The sequence below is a fragment of the Solanum lycopersicum genome, chromosome 9 (genome assembly GCF_036512215.1).
Source record: "Solanum lycopersicum chromosome 9, SLM_r2.1".
NCBI classification, from domain to species: domain Eukaryota; kingdom Viridiplantae; phylum Streptophyta; class Magnoliopsida; order Solanales; family Solanaceae; genus Solanum; species Solanum lycopersicum.
In genome coordinates this window covers 46,689,548-46,710,766 of record NC_090808.1, presented here as the reverse complement: position 1 = coordinate 46,710,766, position 21,219 = coordinate 46,689,548, and positions in this window count along the sequence as shown.

Genomic DNA, 21,219 nt, shown 5'->3' with positions numbered 1-21,219 from the left:
TAAATAGAATACTTACTAAAATTAAAATATTTTTGAGTTGGTTTTTTGAATAATCATAAAATATACTAATTATATACATAATTATGTAAAATATATGTATTATTCAAAAGTTATAAGAAATGACAAAACTATTCAAAATGACACAAACTTTATTTTTTTCCTTAAAAATTTATAAAACTAATTATTTTAAATTGCTTGGAAAATTTAAGAAGCTCATGAATTAATTTCTATCGGAGATGGTCAAAATTGGGTGTCAACAGCAATATAAATCAAATCTTTTCATTTTTCACCATCTCTAACTCATTGTTGTCACCACCATCTCCACCCGAGTTTGTCATTATTGATTTCAAACAAATTTTCAAACTCATGTAAAACTCTTGCAAAGCCAATTAACCTTAATCAATTGTAGATAAATTTACATATATTTATATCACCCCAAAATACATTAGATCTGATTTGAAAAAAATCAACCTGGATTTACTTTTTATTAAAAATAAAAAACTAATAAAATAATGAATTCTTTGGGTACAAAGTGTACATTATCTTACATATAATTTTCAATGTATATTGTAACACCCTAGAAAATTTTACAGTAAGACCCAAATCATTCTTTGTAGTGAGTAATAATTTACCGAAGAATTTAAATTTTCTGAAGTGTTAAGGTCACTAAATGTAGCTCCTTGAGTTCCAAGAAGAACCAAAGATAAAAGCATTCAAGTCATTCGTAAGTTTTTCTTATGTTTTAGATAAACTTCAAATGACCATAACTTTCAGTACAAGATGAGTAGGAGACTCATAAGATGTTAAATAAAATCTCTTTGAATCCTCTTCTCAACGCCGCCGAGTTTGCTAAAATTCGAGCTATAAGTAAAAAGTTATGATTGATATAGTTATGACTGATATACTAACGACACACAAACCTGGCAGCAGCTCTGCGATGGCTCTGCTGTACGGAGCTAATACAGACCTAACACAACTTGCTGAAAAATTATTCCGACTCCCAGGTCTTTTTAGTTATTTTTTTAGGGGTATTTTAGTCCAAAAAACCCTAAGGAGGTCATCTAAGTTTCCCTAAATGTGTAGAAAAATTGGTTTTCATAAATCAAACTCTCTCATCGACTTCGAAAATTCTATGCTCAAGGAATTCAGGAAACGCTAAGGCTAGGGTTCACCTTTCAAGATTTTCCTTCAAGTTGCTTCAAGAAGATGGTTCTTTCAGAAATATAAACTTCCATAGTTTTAGGTTTGTTCATACATACACCAATCATGTTAATTTCAACGTTAAATTCGTTCTAGAAAGTTCAAAGTTTAGTGTACTTTATATATGTTCTTTAATTTGCTTTCGTTCTTGAATTGGGATGATATTGAGAAGTTTTTGAGATTATTTTTCCATCTATAGAGTTGTTTTGAGTCAGATTCAAGTGAACATGTGTTAGGTATCTGAATCTACGCAGATCTTGAGCAAAAAAAAATAATCAAATTTAGGCAAATTGGGGTTCGAAAATGAAGAAGGAAAAGTCGGGAAAATCAAACAGCCCAGTCTGCGTCACAGACCATCCTACCCATTCATAATTTTTTTCTTCGCATTGCAGAGAGGTCACAGACCTCTCCGCCTCAAAAGTTACTTCACGACCAAATATTAAAATGCATCTCCGCATCACGGACATGCTTCTGGGCAGTGATTTATTTTATCGTTTCTCATGTTTAACTATCTAAAAGAAATACTAAACATCACAATATTTTTCCTATCACATATCACAACCTTGAATTCATAAATCAAATTCAAGGAAGAGTTGAGGGTCAAGTTTTGTTATTTCTTTCAAACATTTTTGAGAATGTCCCTTGGAGTCCTTTTGTGGAGTCTTCAACAAAATCTAGTAATTTTTTTCAAGACTCAAGAAAGTGAGTATGAAAATGACAAGAATGTATTCACGAGTCTACTTTTTCATCACAATATCCTTTATATCATGAACCATAACTCTTGAATTCATAATTCACATTAAAAAAAGAGCTAAGAGTAGAGTTCAAGAAAGCCTTATAGTTCAATTGTGAATCCTTTGAGATCAAATATTGATTTAAACTAAGTTGTGAGGAAGTAAGTAAAAGAATGGAGAGTCGTATACATAAGGCGTGCTATATGATGGCAAAGTATAGGACAATTTTGGTAGTGTGGGCAAGATGCAATATCATCACTTAGGCTCATAGTGGTGGTTGTCGGTTAGAGAAACTCTCACAGAGTTATATTATATTTTATTGTATGTAAATTGAGTTGGTATTGTATTCTTCAAACACTGAGTTGATTTCTACTTATTTAAAAGTTTTTAAATATTGCATGTGTATTATTGCTTTAAATTGAGTTGAGTACCCATAGTTGATTATCCAGAGTAGAGTAGAGTATCTTTGAGTTGAGTATCTAATCTCTGATTTAGAATCTTATCCTTGAGTACTTCTGGGTTGAGTAAGTTGAGTAGTTTTGAATACTCTTGAGTTGAGTAAGTTTGGAAAGAGGTAAGTATGTTTCCTTTTGTCATCAAGTTCCAAGCTTATATTTATTTTTTAGAATCCCCTTTACATGCTTATAATTCCACGTACTGAGTCATTTGGCCTGCATCCTTTCATGAAGTAGATACAAGTATTTAGGGTCATCAACATGAGATCGGTTGATACCCTATGGAGTTAGAGTTAGTTATGGTAAGCCTCCTTGCTCCTAGGGATTTTATTTACTTTTTAGTTTTGTCAAGATGTCGTGGGTCTTGTCCCGACTTCTATATTTTTCATTTAGGATATTCATAAATAGACAATAGAGTTTGAGAAGTCTTCGTTTATTTTGTAAAATGTTTTTAAGACTTAAGTTGTCTATTAAGGGGCGAGTTGAATATAATATATTATTTAGAGTATTCTTTTGAGTTAAAGCCTTGCATTTAAGTTTTTTTAATTTATTAAGTTTTTGTATGCTTGAGTTAGTTTTCCGCTTGTAGTCAGCCAGGATGAGGGTTCACTTGGGGACCAGTAAGGATTCTCGAGTGTCAGCCACGTCCAGGATGTAGGCTTGGATCATGACATATACAAAAGTGCACATTATACAAATGAACACATTGTGACTCCAACCATTTGACAAAATTGTGCTCAATCTCTCCGTGGAGTTCAAGGATTTTGAACATTTCTCCCATATTGACCGATTAAATGTTGGTACTACACCTCATTTGGGAGGCATCACTAGAAATTGCAGAATGGGGCCCAACAATTTTCTTCTTTCTTTCCTCTAAAGAACTAGCATCTTGGAGGACCTGGGTTTACTTCAAGTTCAATTTTTTTTACTATTAGATCTTTTAGTTATCAATCTCAAATCTCATCCAATACACTACATCTCAGAAATTGTCTCTATAAATCTCGTTAATTCATCAATCGTCGGTGAATCAGGCTTTTCCTCTTGGAAATTATTAAGGATGGTGTGGAAGACATCATAGGATCCACCTCTTCGTCTTCCTTGAGAACATCGGTAACCTCCATTAATGGCAAAATTATGCCTTGTTCGTCCCCTATCCCTTATTCCTTCACTTTTTTAATTTGTTTTTTTAGGTTTTCAAATTAATGACCAAATATCACGGAATGAGATCTGCAATTCACCTATCTTCTTGAAAGACCCAGTTTTGATGGACATATAATGTTCTAGTAATGGTTTAAATGGTGAAAGTGCTTTGGTGATGGGAGGATGGGTGAAAATATAAAAGAAAAGGGTAAAGAAATATATATATATATATATATATATATATATATATATATATATATATATATATATATATGCTCTTGTTTTAGACTACTTGTGTAATGTTTAATGCACTTTTGTTAGGAGGCAATATTGTACTTGGGAATTGTTCTTAAATTCATTCATCAACATTAGCATATTAATCGGATTATAATATTTAATATGAATAATAAATAAATTAAATAACTAATATTTTAGAAACTAAATTATATCTAAATAATAAAATTTGTAAGCTAATTTATTTAAATAAGTTTATTAGTATATATATAAAATATAAAATGTAAGATTAAAAAAATAAACAAAATGATTAAAAGGATTTGAGGGGGTATTTTTGTCTTTATATAGATTAGTCCCATGGTAATAGAGCTAATACCATCAAATGGAGTTATACACTCTCTAATACCATGTAGGGTGCATAACTAATCCCTGGATTGATAATACATAAACCCAAAATTCCTACCAAACATAGTATTAAATAATACTACACATAATACTTGGAAAATTTCTCTTAATACTCCCTACAAAACGACTCCTAAGAGAAAAAACTAAGTGGCTTTTACCTCGCCCAAAGTTCCAGTGTGCCAAGCCCTGAAAGAGAAATTAAATTCACAAAAGAAATAAGTAGTCAGCATGTCACTGAACGATTAGACGATGCAGTGATTAGATCGCCCAAAGTTACAAAACTTGAGGATACTGAAGGCCAAAGCAAAAAGGCAATGAAACTGACCAAGGGGAGGATCGCTGTGTTAATTGGCGATACATACTTACTACACTGAATGGTTCCCCGCAACATATTTTTTGCTACTATAAATACATTTTTGAATGTATTAGAGTGGAGAGTTTTGGAGAATATAGAATTGTTTTATGAAAATTTGAGTGAGAACTTTGAGTATTGAGACAATATTTTCCTTAACTTTGAGGAATTGAAGTTTTCCATTTTTCACAAATTGGAATTCTTTGAGTTTCTTCAATTTGGACCTTTTTAATGAAGAAATTAATCTTACCCAGTTTATTGAAACACAATTTAGTAATGATTTCTATATTTTTATGATGTTTAGCTAAAACCCCAATTCTTAGGGTGTGATTATGTAATTGTGGGTTGATTTAGCTTGGGGCCATTGTCAAATGTTAGTATATATGTTGTTTAAAAGTGATTTCAATGTCATTGTCACTTAATTTAAAGGGTTGTAGTTGCAACTGCAACTCTACCTTTGTGTTTTTTGCTTGCTCGAGAGAGAGGTTTCAAAACCAAGATTTATTGAATTGATGGTATGTGGGTATCGGGTTTTCACGTGTTCAGCTCGGGAGAGTGAAAATCCTAAACTCTTTTCCACACATTCAGCTCGAGAGAGTGAATGGACTAAAACGTAGGATGTTCTTAGTTGTTGCTTGTTGGTGTTCGAGAGAAACAAACTTGATTCAAGATAAATTGTTCAAGAGAAATTTTATCCCACTAATGTCTAGATAATTCACTTACTTACAAATATTTGCTAACAATTTCACTCACCCACATGTCTACATTAGCCTATAATCCAATCACATCTCAAGAACCAGTCTCATTACTTGTTAATGAGTGTTATTTTATGTTGTTATTGCTGATAATGACAACCAAATCCCTACTTTCATTATTTGACATTTGTGTCACCCCCTAATTTAAACTAGGATTTTATTCGCAAATTTTTTCCTATAATTGACTTGAACATATCCATACTTTGCTGTTGAATCTTCAATACACACCACTCCATGTGGTAACGATCCCAACTCAAATGGTTGAGTTATATACTGACTAACGGTCATTGACTCTTAAAATTAGATTAAGTGTCTTTGATAACATTATTCAATAAAATACCTGTAGTGGAGTGCCCATGAAAGAGCATGATCATATAATGATAACTTGGTTGACAAAGTCTGACAAGTATGGGATGATCATGGTCATTGTAAACAAATTCTTAAAATATGCTAGCTTGATGCCATCCACACCCTGTTGCACTATGAGAACTAGGCTGTTAGACTATTCTTCAAGAATGTGCTAAAGTATTGAGGCTTGCCAAGACGTATCATCAGCAATTGAGACCCACGTTTCATAAGAAGCTTTTGAGGGAATTGTTCAATATACTTGACATAGAGCAGTGCTTCTAAACTAGTTTCCACTAATAGAGGGATGGCCAAAAAGAGCAATTGATACCCCCATTTCATTAAATAAAGTTATTGATTTTCTTATTTTTGTGATTTATTGCATGCTCAACCTTGATCATAGTAGTAAGTCACACCAATGGTTCAGTTAAGACAAATAATGATTCTAAGGTCGATCACGCCTACGGTATAGGATCATACCGTAACAAGAAAAAAGAACAATAAAGTGTGTGTGAATTTAAAAGCATCGTACCCTGATGATGTTTAGTAAGTGCAATTGGCTCTATACAAAACATCAACGATTTCAGAGGATAATTGTGGACTTCTATTGAAGGTATTAATGAAAGAATTTGAGAAGAAATAAAGAGAATTTGACGGAGATTGAAAGGGGTGTAAAAAACATCATACCTGAAAGGTTTAAAACAATTTGGGTATGAGTTTTACACAACTTCAAAAACATAGGAAGAAAATGTTCAATATCATTAAAGAAGTTGCTAAAGGAAAGATGTTTGAAACATAAAATGATATTTGGTAAAATGGATTTGGTTAAACTTATTGAGGTACAAACGGTGAACAAACCGTTTTATTTTGAACATGTGTATGGAAATGGGTATGTTAAATGGTAAAAATATGAAAATTTAGTTAAAAGAAATTTCTTACTTAGTTTAGTGCCGCATCTCGAGTGTTCTCTTTACACATATATATACTAGAGTGGCAAGGCCCGTGCTTAACACGTGACCAATATTGACTTGTTTGTACACAAATTCTTTTGAAAGTGAAAAAAGGGTAAAATTACAAGTACAGATAGTTGACTGGAGCAGTTTTTGCCTTGTAGAAATGATTACAAAAATCAAAAGTTATGATATTCACTGAAAATTTTGTAGGCAAATGAAAATATTTACTAGGAAATTAACATCCAAAGAAAAGAGCATGTAATATCCTGACAATTTCTAAGCTAAGACCTAAACCATTCATCAATTGTGTATAACGTCGTATTGGGTGATTCTTTTAAATTTTTCTTAGGTTTTAATTTTAACTTTAGTGTGGAAACGGTTTTGGACATGTATTATGGTCACTAAAATCCCCTAGGACAAAGCTAAGCTGAAAACCTCCTTAGTGATTATGTTTTAATATAAGATTCTACTTAATTCAACTTTAATCGATTATATATCTCGGAAAAAAATGAGTTAGGTAGACCATGACCTCCCAAACTAAATTTCTATGTGACCTCTTACCAACACTACTAAGTTTGCCTCACCTTTGAAGACTTGCTGCACTTTTTTCCAGCAATTTTCTGCATGCGTTCTAGGGTTATTTTGGTCCTTACCCAAACCTTCTAACCTTATCCGAAGTTAAATTTGAGTTTTAACTTACGACATCATTTAAATAACTAGTTTTCATCTAAAAACATCAAATTTAAACATTCAAGTTTATAGAAATTCTCTTACAACATACCTAGGGTTCCATTTCTCTATTAATTAAAAGAACCCTGAAACCATCAAGTCAAAAATTCGAGATACAAAGAGAAACTTCCATCTAAGGTTTTCCAAAGTTCTTCCATTATAAGAACTTCATAAAATAGATTTTTTTTCTTCTAAAGATCAAGCCCTAAGATTCTAAGTAGAAATATTTCCTCCAATAAAGCTATTATTCTTCCTCGAGTTAAAGATAAATGAAGTTTCCTCTAAAGTTTTCAGTCTAATAGCTTTATAATAAGGTATGTAAGGATTTTGTACGGAAGGAAAAAGTTCATCCTCACCCCCTATATCTAATTTCTATCAGTAAAGGATAATCTAGGGTTACATCCTTTGTTTTGAAATTCATGAGATAAGTTTTGTTGTTAAGTTTTGAATTCTAATCCCGATTATTGAGTTGCTATATATCTTGTATTGAGATTCTTAAATTGATTATTCATGAATATTTTCAGCATGAGCCCTAGTATATAATCAATTATTGAGTTATTATTGGGAATCTTTTTAACCAAATAATTGTCTTAAGCTAATTTTTTGAGAGCAAAGATGAGTTTTGAGAGGAGTTGTATACATTATTTGAGAAAGAGTATAAGAAAACTAAATATTCTCAAATATATCATTATTATAGTGATAAAATAAAAACCTTGACTTCTAAATGAGTTGATGAGTTCAGAGATATTTCAGAGTAGTTACATTGCTTAAGAAGATATTTTGAGCAATTACCTCAAATTGAGAAAGATAATATTTTATACATTTTATCACGAGTATAAATATTTATTGGATGAGTATTGAATAACGATATGGCAATGAGTACAAATCAAATAAAATTCCTATCAAACCATGTATCCTATTTGAGTAAATATTCATAGTTTTTAGGTGGCTCCTTATTGACTTAGAGTTGAGTATTAATGCATCCACTTAGTTTAGGTGTTTTATAACCCGACAAGGTATATGCCAATTCTAGCTGCGTGGATGAGACGCTGTATCTCCAAGTAGCTCACAGTGATTGTTGTCGATTAGAGAATCTCCCAAATAAGAGTAAAGAACATGTTATTATATTTTTATGTACATCATTAAGTTAACGTATTCCAGTTATGAATCCTTAAATATTTTCATGTCTTATTATTTCTGTTTGTTGAGTTTAGTTGAGGTGAGTAATCTTCCAACCTTATTAGTTCAATTATTTATTAATCAGTTTTATTACATATTTGTAATTTAATGTGCTAATATAATTTGACCTGCATCTTTATATGATATAGATATAGGTGTTCAGAGACGCTCTGTTAGATCACTTCTCACGTTTTGCGAGCTTTGGTAAGACTTCATTGCATTCTATTGGACTCTACTCCTTTATTTCAGTTCACTACTTTTGAGGAATCGTAGGTTTTGTCCCGACATCTATGTTGAATTATAGAGGCTTCATAGATAATTAGTGTTAAGTTTCTCTTAGGATTTTCTTTGAACTATTTTGAAAAACTATTATTAATTTTCATAGTATTTTCAAACAGATTTATACTATGAGATAGTTTGAGTTTTGAAATTCAAATTATGTTTTAAAGCTTAACCCTAGTTGAGTTAGTCTTTTGCTAAGTAGTAATTCAGGCCAAGGATTCTCTCAGGGATCAACAGTAGTTCTGAGTGTGAATTACGTCCAGGGTGTAGCTCGAGCTATGACAAACTTGGTATAAAAATGTACAGAGTTCAACTCTATTAGAGTTTTATGAAGGCATGTTAGGAGGTTATTCTTTATGGTTTTTAGGGCCGCACTTCTATAAATGAGGAGCTACAATCATCTAATAAATGTTTTCCTTCTAACATTATCTAAATCATGCAATACAAATGTGCCATAAGTAACTTATTCAAACTCGTGTGCTTCTCTAATTCGTTTGACCACCCCTCATACTTAAGGTGGTTGGAATAGTAGATCCCAGATAATTATCGATGAGTTACTCTCATAAAATTCTTCATAAATTTAATATACTAAAGAAGGTCTTGAGAGAAGCCAGTGAGTGAGCTTAAGTGTTTTGATCCAAAAGAATGCAACCTTATTCATATGAATCGTGCATTCGAGTCAAAAGAGAAATGCAATCCTAGACTCTCTTCTCCAAACCTTGTTTAAGGTGAGACCCTTATGAGAAAAGTGTATTTTAGAATGATTGTATCGTATTTTCACCCAAAAGATAGTGCAATTTGTGATGTTATGAGCTAGTTGTAGTAGAAGTTATCAGAGTTAAAAGAATGCATTTATAGGTTTAGTAATCTACAAAAGAGAGATAGTGATCAAGTAAATTATATTGTTCTAGTCATGCACCTAATAAGTTACTAATGAGGAGTTTTGTATTATGGGAAGTCTAAGAAGTGATATTTTTTTTGTAGATAGATGAATAGTTACTAGTCAGGCTGAGTTTGAGTATACTTTAACTAGAAAGGAGTTTATGATGATGTGTCAAGGCATTAATATTGACTAAGTATATGTGTTGTATAGAAGAGCTAAGTATTCATGATGAGATAAGTCTAAGCTAGGTTTATTAGTTTGGAAAGAAGAACTCAATGGTATTTTGAGGATAATTGATGCTTATCGTGACTAATGACACTAAAGTACGGTATGAGTGTCTATGATCGTCGATAGTTTAGTAACCCAACAAAGAGTGGGGTCATGTCCTAAGGGAGCGGTTTCGCAAAGATGTAGTTAAAGTAGAATTTCATTCTAATTCATCATAGCTAAATTGATTTACGAATAAAAACATGTCAAATCAAAGGGGCGACACGAAAGTGTCAAATATCAAGGGGGGGGGGATTTTTCACAAGTATAGTAAAATAAAAAAAAACAACAAGAAAATCAAGTATGAGAAGAATTCTTGGGGTGTGACCGCATTACAAGTTGACATAAGCAGTTGGGTACATTCTTTCGCTAGAAAATTGGTAAGATAAAGGTGAATAGGCTAAGCTTTAGATAGAAATAAGTTCCATCTGGGACATCTTACCCTGTTTCAAATGTGTTCCTCTAAGACACTCATTTGATGCATAAAGGCCAGCCTCACCTCACCCCACTTCACTCACTCTATGGAGCAAAATGTTAGGATATGAGTCTAGGGCTCACCCTGAAGCTCACCCTTTCAGGCTGAGCCTCATGTCGACCCACTTCTTAGGCCATAAGTCTAGCGATCTTGGTTTTGTAACCTCTCTCTAAGGTTTGCCAAAAATACATGGGTGGATTTGTATTTGCAACTAAAACCTATTAAATTAAACCACAACCACTAGGTTAAATCACTCTTAAAATAAATCTAACCTATCCTCAAGAAGGATCCAATAATAATATCAATACATATTTTCTAAATCACACCCAAGGAATGTGGTTTTTAGCCACACATCAAGCCAAAAAATTACACCTAAAATGATAATGAAATCAAATGGTTATAAGAAAGTAAACCTTAATATGAGAAAAAGAATAAGAGTAAGAAGACCCATTTCCAACGTGGGGAGATGAAACCCTTACTTCTTCAAGTCTCCTACAAAACTCTCTCCAAACATGAGATAAAATACCAAAACTAAAGTTAAAAAAAGTGAAAATCAACAATAATGTTTTGACTCTCTAAAAATAACACCTACAACTAGTATTTATAACTTTCATATTAAGTGTTGTGGCGGATCGTTCATTCAACGAGGTTAGTCGCGATTGCCAAATGACTCAGCGATTCACCCTTCTTCTGGTTCATCGCCTTTTATGCGTTGCCTTAGCATGTTTGTTTCTTAGATCGTTGAGTGGTATATATTTGCTTCGCAGAAGTGATGAGAGACATGCCGAATGCTCCTTTCATCGCCTTTTGATCATCTTCTTTCAAGGCTTCACGTTATGGAACAAAGGGCGGAGTGCTTCCCTTCGACGATTCGCCAAGTGTGATTGGCAAAGCTCATGCTTGAATTTTTACGTTCTTTCCAGCCTTTTTAATCCTTTTTACGCGTAAGTGTCCATGCTTCCTCTAAAACTTCAAATACCTAAAACTTAAGAGTTTTCATCAGATATTGAGACAAAATAAGCATTTGAGGACACTATTTCTATCAGTATAAAGCTCTAAAGGAGTCCAATTTCTTGACTCATCAACACCCCAAACTTAAACTTTTGCTGATCCTCAAGTAAAACTCAAGTTCATCAGTTCAAATAGGATGTCTAAAATAGTGCTACACAAGACTCAATCATTAACATACACAATAAGACATAAACTACTCATGCAAAAATCAATTATGTACTCAAAGACTCAAGTTGTGACATTACCAAAGATTCTCATGCTCATAAAACTTGCTACTAATGCAAGTTCAATCTCTACAATAGTATCATAATGCCCTCACAAAATAATGATTCCATATTCGCTTACATAATTTAATCATTTTAAGATAATGAAGGTATAAGATGCAACACTCACACTCAGAAAGAGGAGCACAATGCATGTTTTTACCCATAGGTTTGCCCTTATTTTTCAATAAATCTTCGATTTGTCTTACTAAAGATCAAAAAGGTTTTTCTAAAGCTTGTAATGGGGCTGAGTGTAAAGGTATGATCATTTAGGCTTAGTGACTAAAAATATTCATGAACTGTGGAGCTTTCACCACCTTCTTTTCTTCATCTTCTTTTATTAGTTTTTCTCTTTAGTTCTTCTAAATCATCCTATTATTTCACTCTATGGATTGCTTGAAAACCCAAATTTCGTTTGGACCTTTATTCCATAATCTTTCTTTTTCATTCTTTTTGTTTCTATTTTTTCTTTCTTCTTTTTTTATATGGAGGATTTCCATTTATTTTCCATACCAAGGTTATGGAGACTTTTCTTGAACTTCTTGACTTCTCCGTTTCCTTTTCACCACACCCCCCAACTTAAGCTTTTTGCTTAAGTTGGATATTCACTAAATCACAAGTCTTGAGGATTATAGGTAGTGGATAGAGTAAATTCTAGGGCTAGTCAAGTTTTCTTCCAAAGAATGATAAGGTTTCAGGGGTGTTCAAAAGAGTTTCACACGCTCACAAGTAGGTCACAAAAGAGGTATATATCAAATGTGGCTCACACTAGTTAAAATTTCCTTAGATCATTTCAAGAGGACACCTTCTAAATCAATTAGACTAACTAGGCAAATTCTAGGTTTATTAATGCATGGTTCAAAGTAAGCACATCACACAAGGCATTGAAACTAAAGTCAAACAAGACTACACACTTTCTTTACTGTGCAATGATAATCACAAGAGAAATCAATTTGATACATGTCTTATCAAAATAAGATGCAAAGAGTTCACATATTGTCAATGTAACTTCACTTGGTCTCATTGTAGCCATATATTCATATTTATTCGATTGAGAGCAGTATTTAAGTCATTGGTATTGATCAAAACCGAGACTTAACTTATGTACAAGAACAACCACTTTCAACACAAGAGGTGGCAAAAGTTTTTTGAAAAATGGAAATTTTTCGGAAGGGTCAAAATCGTTTGCAATTAAAAAAAACATAAATGAGACATAAGCTCGCAAAGCATTTTTAAAACACAACTTAAAAAAAAAGACAACCCAATTGTATACGCAAAATCCAAATTTCTGTAACAAGAAAACAAGGTGATCCTCACCCCACTACCAAAAAAATATTTGTCCTCAGATATAAACAACGGTAGTATCTAGAATCAACGAAAGGTTTGAAAAAGATAGGGGTGAAAAAATGTCTTGTCTATGCAGCCTCTCATCCTTTCAGGGATGAATTCACCTGGAGCTCGACAAGGGCCCCCGAGCATTATCATCTTGTTTTCATCCTTTTTTATTATCTTAGCTTCGGTAGCAATATTAGCTGCAATTATTTTGCCTATTTGATGAGCTTCCCCGAAGGCATGTATAGCATTAACGAAACCTCAAGTCTATGGAGGCACATTAGGGTTGAATGGGAATTTGTCTTTTGGCCCTTACTTTCATGGTGTATTTCCTTTGTCTGGCTAGCTTCACTCTTTTTTCCTCGTATTTAAACTCTCGTGCTCTTATGTGACTGGGTGGATCATTTCTCCATGTGACTTTTAGTTTATCCATTTAGGCAAAAACTTCGATGACAAGTTAGGTAGTAATCTAAAAAGGGGCAATAGAGGTTTTGACTGTAGAGTCACTTCACCAAGATAATTTTTAACGTGTTAATTCTGTCAGGGTCTTTATTAAAAAGATGTACAAATGATATAAGGGTACATGCAAAAGGCGAACAACGACTCTTTCGGTGAGTCGCCGAGTGTAATTTGCAACTAAATTTGACCGCTGAAAGTTACAAATCATCCAATACATAAACCATCCAGTTAAAGGCAAAATAGTTATGTTTAGGTGAACCGTCGAGCAGTTCGGCGAGCTGCACTCATCTTGCCAAACATCCTATGTTCCTATTTTCATTCCATTCTTTCAAATTCAACCTCGAAACCCATGATAATGCAATTCAAACCTTTTCAACATCAATTTTAATGAAGACCCAAAGCATTTCCACAATCCAAACACATAATAATTCAGCTAAAAGCATGATCGAGTAATATTTTACAAATTACGCAAGAAATATCAAGTAATGACCGATAATATATGCTATACCATCAACTCAAAGACTTAGAAAAGATTTGTCATTATCAATCATTATCTAAATGAGTACAAATTTTGATAAAATAACTGAATTAGATTGTAGTGACATTCTAGGCAGCAATACGATCAAAATCCAACACTTTAAATACTCTAAAATGCAAGAAATATAACTACTAGAGTGCGAGTGTGAGTTTGTAAATAGGACAAAGTGAAAAAAGTGAAATGAAATAGAAATTTTAAACCTGTGTCTTTTGATCGTCCAATTTCTGCTGATTTGGCGATGTTAGTCGTCTCGCCTAAAAAGCGTCAAATGTCTAATTTCATTGCCACATATAATAGAATTTTCATTTCATATGGGTGTCACATCAATGGTCTTTTTTAAGACCGTCAACTGGATTGGCGATGCGCTGATGAAATTCTCATTCAACCAAGTTATACAAACTCAACCTTTAAGATGTATTGAGTCAAACGACAGGAATGATCGGGCATACTAAACTTGTCGGCGATCTACCAAATGTAAATGTTGCTCGCCTACATACATCAAGCACTTTTCGTACTCAATATTTACAAACAACACACTATTATGTTATCAAGATATCAAAAAGCAAGTAAAGGGTCTTGTGTTGCCTCTCAAATAGCGCTTTAGTTAACGTCGTGACACGACACAAGTAAACCTTCAAACCTCACCCTTGGGGTTATCCATTGTATAACTAGGTAAACCCTCCTACTATCTCAGGTTGAGATGAAACGAAATATGACTCATTTGGGTCTCTAACTACTTGATTGAAACTGAATGAGAGGTGACGGTCTGGCTAAGGGTGGATACGTCTTTTTTCATGCCTTTCAGCATCTTGTCCGACCCTTCAACTTTGTGGAGGATATGCGAGAGTATGTCCTCAAACCTTCTACCTTCTAAATCCTTAGGCTTCTGACACTCGTGGGGAGGCACGTATCGATCGTTCTCCCCACCTTTCCAATTCAAATTACGGTCTCTCCATTCAATCTTTATCTTTCCATCCTTAATTTGTACCCCAACCTTTATTTCCATCTTATCTAAGGTAGTTTGACCGATAGCCACCGCCTTGATTGGCTATAAAGTTAACCTCCTCATTATACATAGCTTCAAACTTCATTTCCTCAGAACTAGTGCTCCAAACACCCACAATATATATGCTACGAGAGCTATACCCTATGAAATTATTTTATAGAATATCAAGTTGTGTCATAATCTTGGCCTTGTTTAGGTCTCTCTCATTGTCCTTTTCAATCTGCTCCTTCGATAGATGAAATGTGACACGAGAGACCTGGTCCTCACGAGTGTACCACGCTCTGCTGATGATTGTCATGACATCAAGAAGTTGAGTTGCTACTGCGTATGGTTACTTCATTAGGCCTTCGATTTAGAGTTATTCAGCGAACCATTGTTTACCGAATCCAAACTACGATAAAAGTACTGAAGGAGCACATTATCAGGAAAACCATGGGTTGGTCATTGTAGTAACAAATTTTTAAACCGTAGCCAAGTTTCGTATAGAGGCTCTCCATTCAGGTGCTTAAAGTTTTGAATTCTATCTCAAATAGTCATCATCTTTGAGGGAGGAAAAAATCGCACATTGAATTTTGTGGTAATTTGGCTAACCACTTACAAGCTTCCCCCATCAGGGAAAATGAGAATAATTACAGTCTTGAGAGATGTTTTTGAAAGAGAATTTCCCACAAAAATATACGAAGTTTCGGAGATGCTCATGGGGATCCTCATAAGCCAATTCACTGAAGAGTCCTTTAAGTTGCAAGAGTTACAACATAGTGCTCTTTATATGGAATACTGCATTCCCTTCGGCTGGGGGTAAGTGGATGGCTCCAACACCTCCCATGAGATGGGGTCATTTATATTTGGCTCTTGGACATGTTGAGGTTACCTATTTTATCTTGGTGTCCCACCTGGCTACCATTATTGCCATTTACACTCATAGTTCATGCTTACAACATAATCACTTAGGAAAATGAAAATTAAGTAAGTAGACTATCAATAATAAGAATAAAAACTCTATTGAACTACATAATCACATGACACCACTCCCCGACAAAGACGCCATTTTGATGATTATCGTGACCAATGACACTAACCTATAGTATGAGTGTCTACAATAGTCGATAGTTTAGTAACCCAACAAGGTTTGATGTCGTGTCCTAAAGGAGCAGTTTCGAGAAAATGTAGTTAAATTAGAATTTTTCATTCTAATTAGTCATAGCTATAGAGATTTACAAATAAAAATATGTCAAATCAAAGGGGCGAAACGAAAGTGTCAAATATCAACGAGGGGTTTTTATCACAAGTATAGAAAAAACAACAAGAAGATCAAGTATGAGGAAAAGTTCTTGGGGAGTGACAACTATACAAGTTGAGATAGGAAGTTGGGTACATGCTTTTGATAGGAGTTTTTCAAGATAATGATGACTAGGCTAAGCTTTAGATAGAAATAAGTTTCCTCTCATTCAACTTACCCTGTTTCAAATGTGTTCCTATTGGGCACCCGTTTGACGCATGAAGACCAACCTATGCCTTACCCCACTCACACTCTCGAGCTGAGTGTTAGGATATGGGACTAGGCCTCACCCTCTCGAGATAAACCTCATGTCGACCCACTCCTTAGGCCATCAGTCTAGCCATTTTGGTTTTGCGAACTCATTATCGGGCAAGAAGAAAATACATGGGTAGCTTTGTGTTTGTAACTACAAACCCATTAAATTTAATCACAACCACTAGGTCAAATCATTATTAAAATACATGTAACCTATCAACAAGCAAGACAGAATAATATCAACACATATTTGCTAAATCACACCCTAAGAAAAGGGGTTTTTAGCCACAAATAAAATAATAAAAATTACACCTAAAATGATAATGAAATCAGATGGGTATAAGACATTAAACGCAAAGGAAAAAGAACAGAGAAGACCCACTTCCAACTTGGGAAAGATGAAACCCTTCTTCAAGTTTCCCACAAAACCTCTTCCAAACATGAGAAAAATACAAAAACTAAAGTTCTAAAATTGAAAATTAATAATTGGAATCTTCTAAAAATAACACCTACAGTTAATATTTATAGCTTTCATATTACGTGTTGAGATGGACCATTCAGCAAGGTTAGTCAGGAGCACTAAATGACTCGGTGATTCTCCCTTCTTCTGGTTCATCACGTTTTTTATTTTGTCTTCATCATGTTAATGAACTTATCTGCTTCTCGGATCTTTTTAGCAACACAACGAATGCTTCGTTTATCGCCTATTGATCCACTTTCTCAGGGCTTCACGTACTCGAACAAAGGACGGAGTGCTTCTTTTCAGTGATTCACCAAGTGTGATGGGCAAAGCTCATGCTTCAGCTTTTATGTTCTTTTTAGTGATTTTGTTCCTTTTCCCGTGTAAGTGTCCATGCTTCCACTAAATCTTCAAATACTTAAAATTTAAGAGTTTTCATTAGATATTGAGACAAAATAAACATTTGATGACACTATTTCTATCAATATAAATCCCTTAATGAGTCCAATTTAAGGAATAATCAATAATTAAACTAATTAAGTAATGATGTATAGTAAGTGGGTAAATAGGGCTTAAGTTGTGAAAAGGAATGTGAAAGTAATATGTGAATAGGTAGGTTTTGAGATAAGATTGATTACTTGTGATGACGTCTTAGAGGATGAGTGCTTCTTAATTTTATAGAATATCATACGTAGCAAAAAATGTGAGCATATTTATGTCTGTGTTTAGTACTATAGAGACTAAGTTTGAATTTGAAATGGGTGTCGTGATGAAAATAATGAAAACACGAGGGTTATAATTTTTATCTTGAGATTTTATTTATTAGATTTCACATAAAGTAGGTGAGGAATTAAGGTGTCAGGTGAAAAGAATGTGAGTGGTACAAATATGGTGTTTATGACCCTTAAATGAGGATTGTGAAGTATGGATAAGCCACTAGAATAACAAGAGCATTAAAAGGTGTACGAGAGATCGTATGTAGTCAGATGTGATTTTAATTAAGTTTATGATTTTTCATGCCTAGATAGTATAATTGATTTATTGATGTGGAGTAGGATGATGTAAGCATCAGCTATTATCCTTAAAAGTTTGGCCGAAGGGACCATATGTAGCCAAAGATTAACCTCTTAAATATAAATCAAGTTTCCTCAAGTTAGGTAGTATGAACTTAAAAGTTCAATATTTATAGGCTAAGAAGGAGAAGTTAGACTATTAAGAGTTAGATTAAGCTACTTTATAAGAAAATGCAGATAAATATTATAGAATGACTTCTATAGAAGCAAGAAAAAGTTAAGTGAAACATCTAAAAAATATGCCTTAGAAGGAATCTTAGTACCTACATATAGAGAGATCAATATCCACGAGATTAGCATTTCCTCGGATATTAACGTATGAATATAGACTACTTAAGAGAAGATGTAACAATGCATTGTTTTAAAGTATCAGCTTCAAACCTAAAGGGGAGATGATAAGATGAGAAATCATGTCACGTGTTAAGAATCAAATAGTGATGTGTTCAAAAAGAGTTACAATGTTATATCAATTCATTTATACTCTAGCGTATTCCTTAAGATTTAGTCGATACAACATCCAATTGAGGTTTCTAATATAATATTTGTGTTGTGTTCATAAAATTAAGACATATTCACATCCATGATCTATTCCCAAATATGGGAAAATACTTTAGCTCATTAATCTCAATCTTACTCCATAATGTTATAGATATCAGCCTCACGATGTGAACCTATTCATATAAACAATCATGTCTCATAGTATGCTTAGTCACACAAATTCATGATTTACTCGCAATGACTAGCAACATAGTGTTATATCACGCATATTCTTATATCACATGTCTTGAAAGAATCGTACTTATGATATTTTGCTCAAAAGCTCTTCAATGATCTTCTTTTGTTTTGATAGTGATGTTAATGATATTGATTGAGTAATGATAAATACAAGAGGGTTGATGTTTCTAGTAGTGTTAGTGATGATTTTCTTATTCCATCTAAGGTTATAAATCTAGAGGAAGAATAAGATGAAGTTTTAGTAATAGCTAGATGAGGTAGTTATGTTCTTAATAGTATTGCGTAAAATTTCATTTGGTGGAGATGATAAGAACATTTAAAATTCTTAAAGTTGACTATCAGGAGCCATTGAGTTGTTTAAGTACTAGGTTTGAAAGCTAGCAGGCATATCGCTTAAGGCATAGAAGTTCTATTCTGACATCATTCCCAAATATCCATGTTTCATTTGAAATAGCTTCTGATAGAGCGTTATCATAATCAAACCCATATTGTTCCTGACTTATGTATTATAGATAGTTCCAAACTCTTAGCATGCATTAATTCTGCCAATATGTTGTACTAGTTATTAATTTTTCTTCGATGCTTAGTTTAACTTTCATTAGAGGATAAATGATAACAAGTGAGAGATTGTAATGCCTCAACAATTTCTAAGCTTACACCTAAACCATTTTTCATTTGTGTATAAGGTTGTATCATGTGATTATTATATTGTTCTTAGGTGTTAATGTCAATGTTTTAGTGTAGGAATGGTTTTGAATATGAATTAAGGTCACTAGACTTCCCTAACGCAAAGTCAAATATAAAAGCTTCTTTACCATTTAAGTTTCGATATAAGATTCTACTTAGGTTAACTTCAATTGATCATATCTTTCGAAACATAATGATTAGGTAGTCCACAATCTACAAAATTAAATATCTGAGTCTTTTTTTCCAACACCACTAAATTTTCTGCATTTCGAGTTTGGAACAAAAAGTTATGTCTATTTTAGTGAAGCCCTTTTAGGTAGTCAAAGTTCTATTATGACAACTACGACTGGTGGAATATTCCATGGACCGTAGAGACATTCGTGAAGGCTTGATGCACTTTTTTTCTGCACATGTTCTATGGTAATGTTGGTCATTTTCCAAGCTTTTTAACCCTATTCTAAGTCATTTTTTTTGGTATTATAACCGAGTGTATCATTCAACTAACTAGTTTTCATCTCAAAATCATCAATCTAACCATTCAAATATTTAGAAATTATCTTAAGACTTACCAAGGGTTTCTCTTCTACACCGATAACCCAAAAACCTTCAAGTCAAAAATTAAATGCAAAGAGAAACTTCCCATCCAAGATTCATCTTCTCTAAGAACATCATAAAAGATTGTCTTCTCTTAAAACCAAGTCCTGAGATTCTAATAACATCAAAGATTACCTCAGAGAAATCTAATCTTCTTCCTTGAGCTCAAGATAAATGAAGTCCACACAAATGTTTTCAGTCTAATGACTTCATAATCAGGTAAGAAGGATATCATAGTAATGGACTGAGTTTTTCCTCATGCTCTACATCTACTTTCTATCAGTAAGGATAATCTAGGGTTACATTCTTAGTTTTGAAAATTCTTCAAATAAGTTTTGTTGTTGAGTTCAAAATTCTAATACCGACTATTGTGTTGCTATATATCTTGTATTGAGATTCTTGAATTGATTATTCATGTCTATTTTTCAGCATAAAACCTATTATTTGAGCATTCATTGAGTTATTATTGAGAATCGTTTTAACCAAACAATTATCTTAAACTGGTTTTCTGATAAAGCAAAGATGAGTTTTCAAAGGAGTTTTCTACATGATTTGAGCAAAAGTATAAGGAAACTGAGTATTACCAAATTTATCATGTTTACATTGGGAAAAGAGAAACTTTTATTTCTAAATGAGTTGATTAGTTTAGAAATATTTCAGAGTAGTTACCTCGCTTAAGAGGAAATTTCGAGCAACTACCTCATAATGAGAAAAAGTATCTTTTATTGATTTAAGCATGAGTATATATATATATATATATATATATATATATATATATATATATATATATATATATATATATGGAAGTAGTATTGAGCACCGATTTAGGGATGATTTCATACAACTCACATTCCTCATGAATCATGTAGCCAACATGGATACAGGACCATACTTTTTGGATGACACCTTATTGCTTTCGAGCAAAGCTTAAGTTGATCTATACCCCGATGAGGTATAAGACAATACTACCAGCATGGGTGATATGTTGTATCATCAAGTAACTCATAGTGATGATTGTCGGTTAGAGAATCTCCCAAATAAGAGTAAAGAGTATGTTATTATATTTTTATATACTTCCGTTAGTTACATTTTTCATTTATGAAGCTTTAAATATTTTCATCTCTTATTATTGTTTTGTA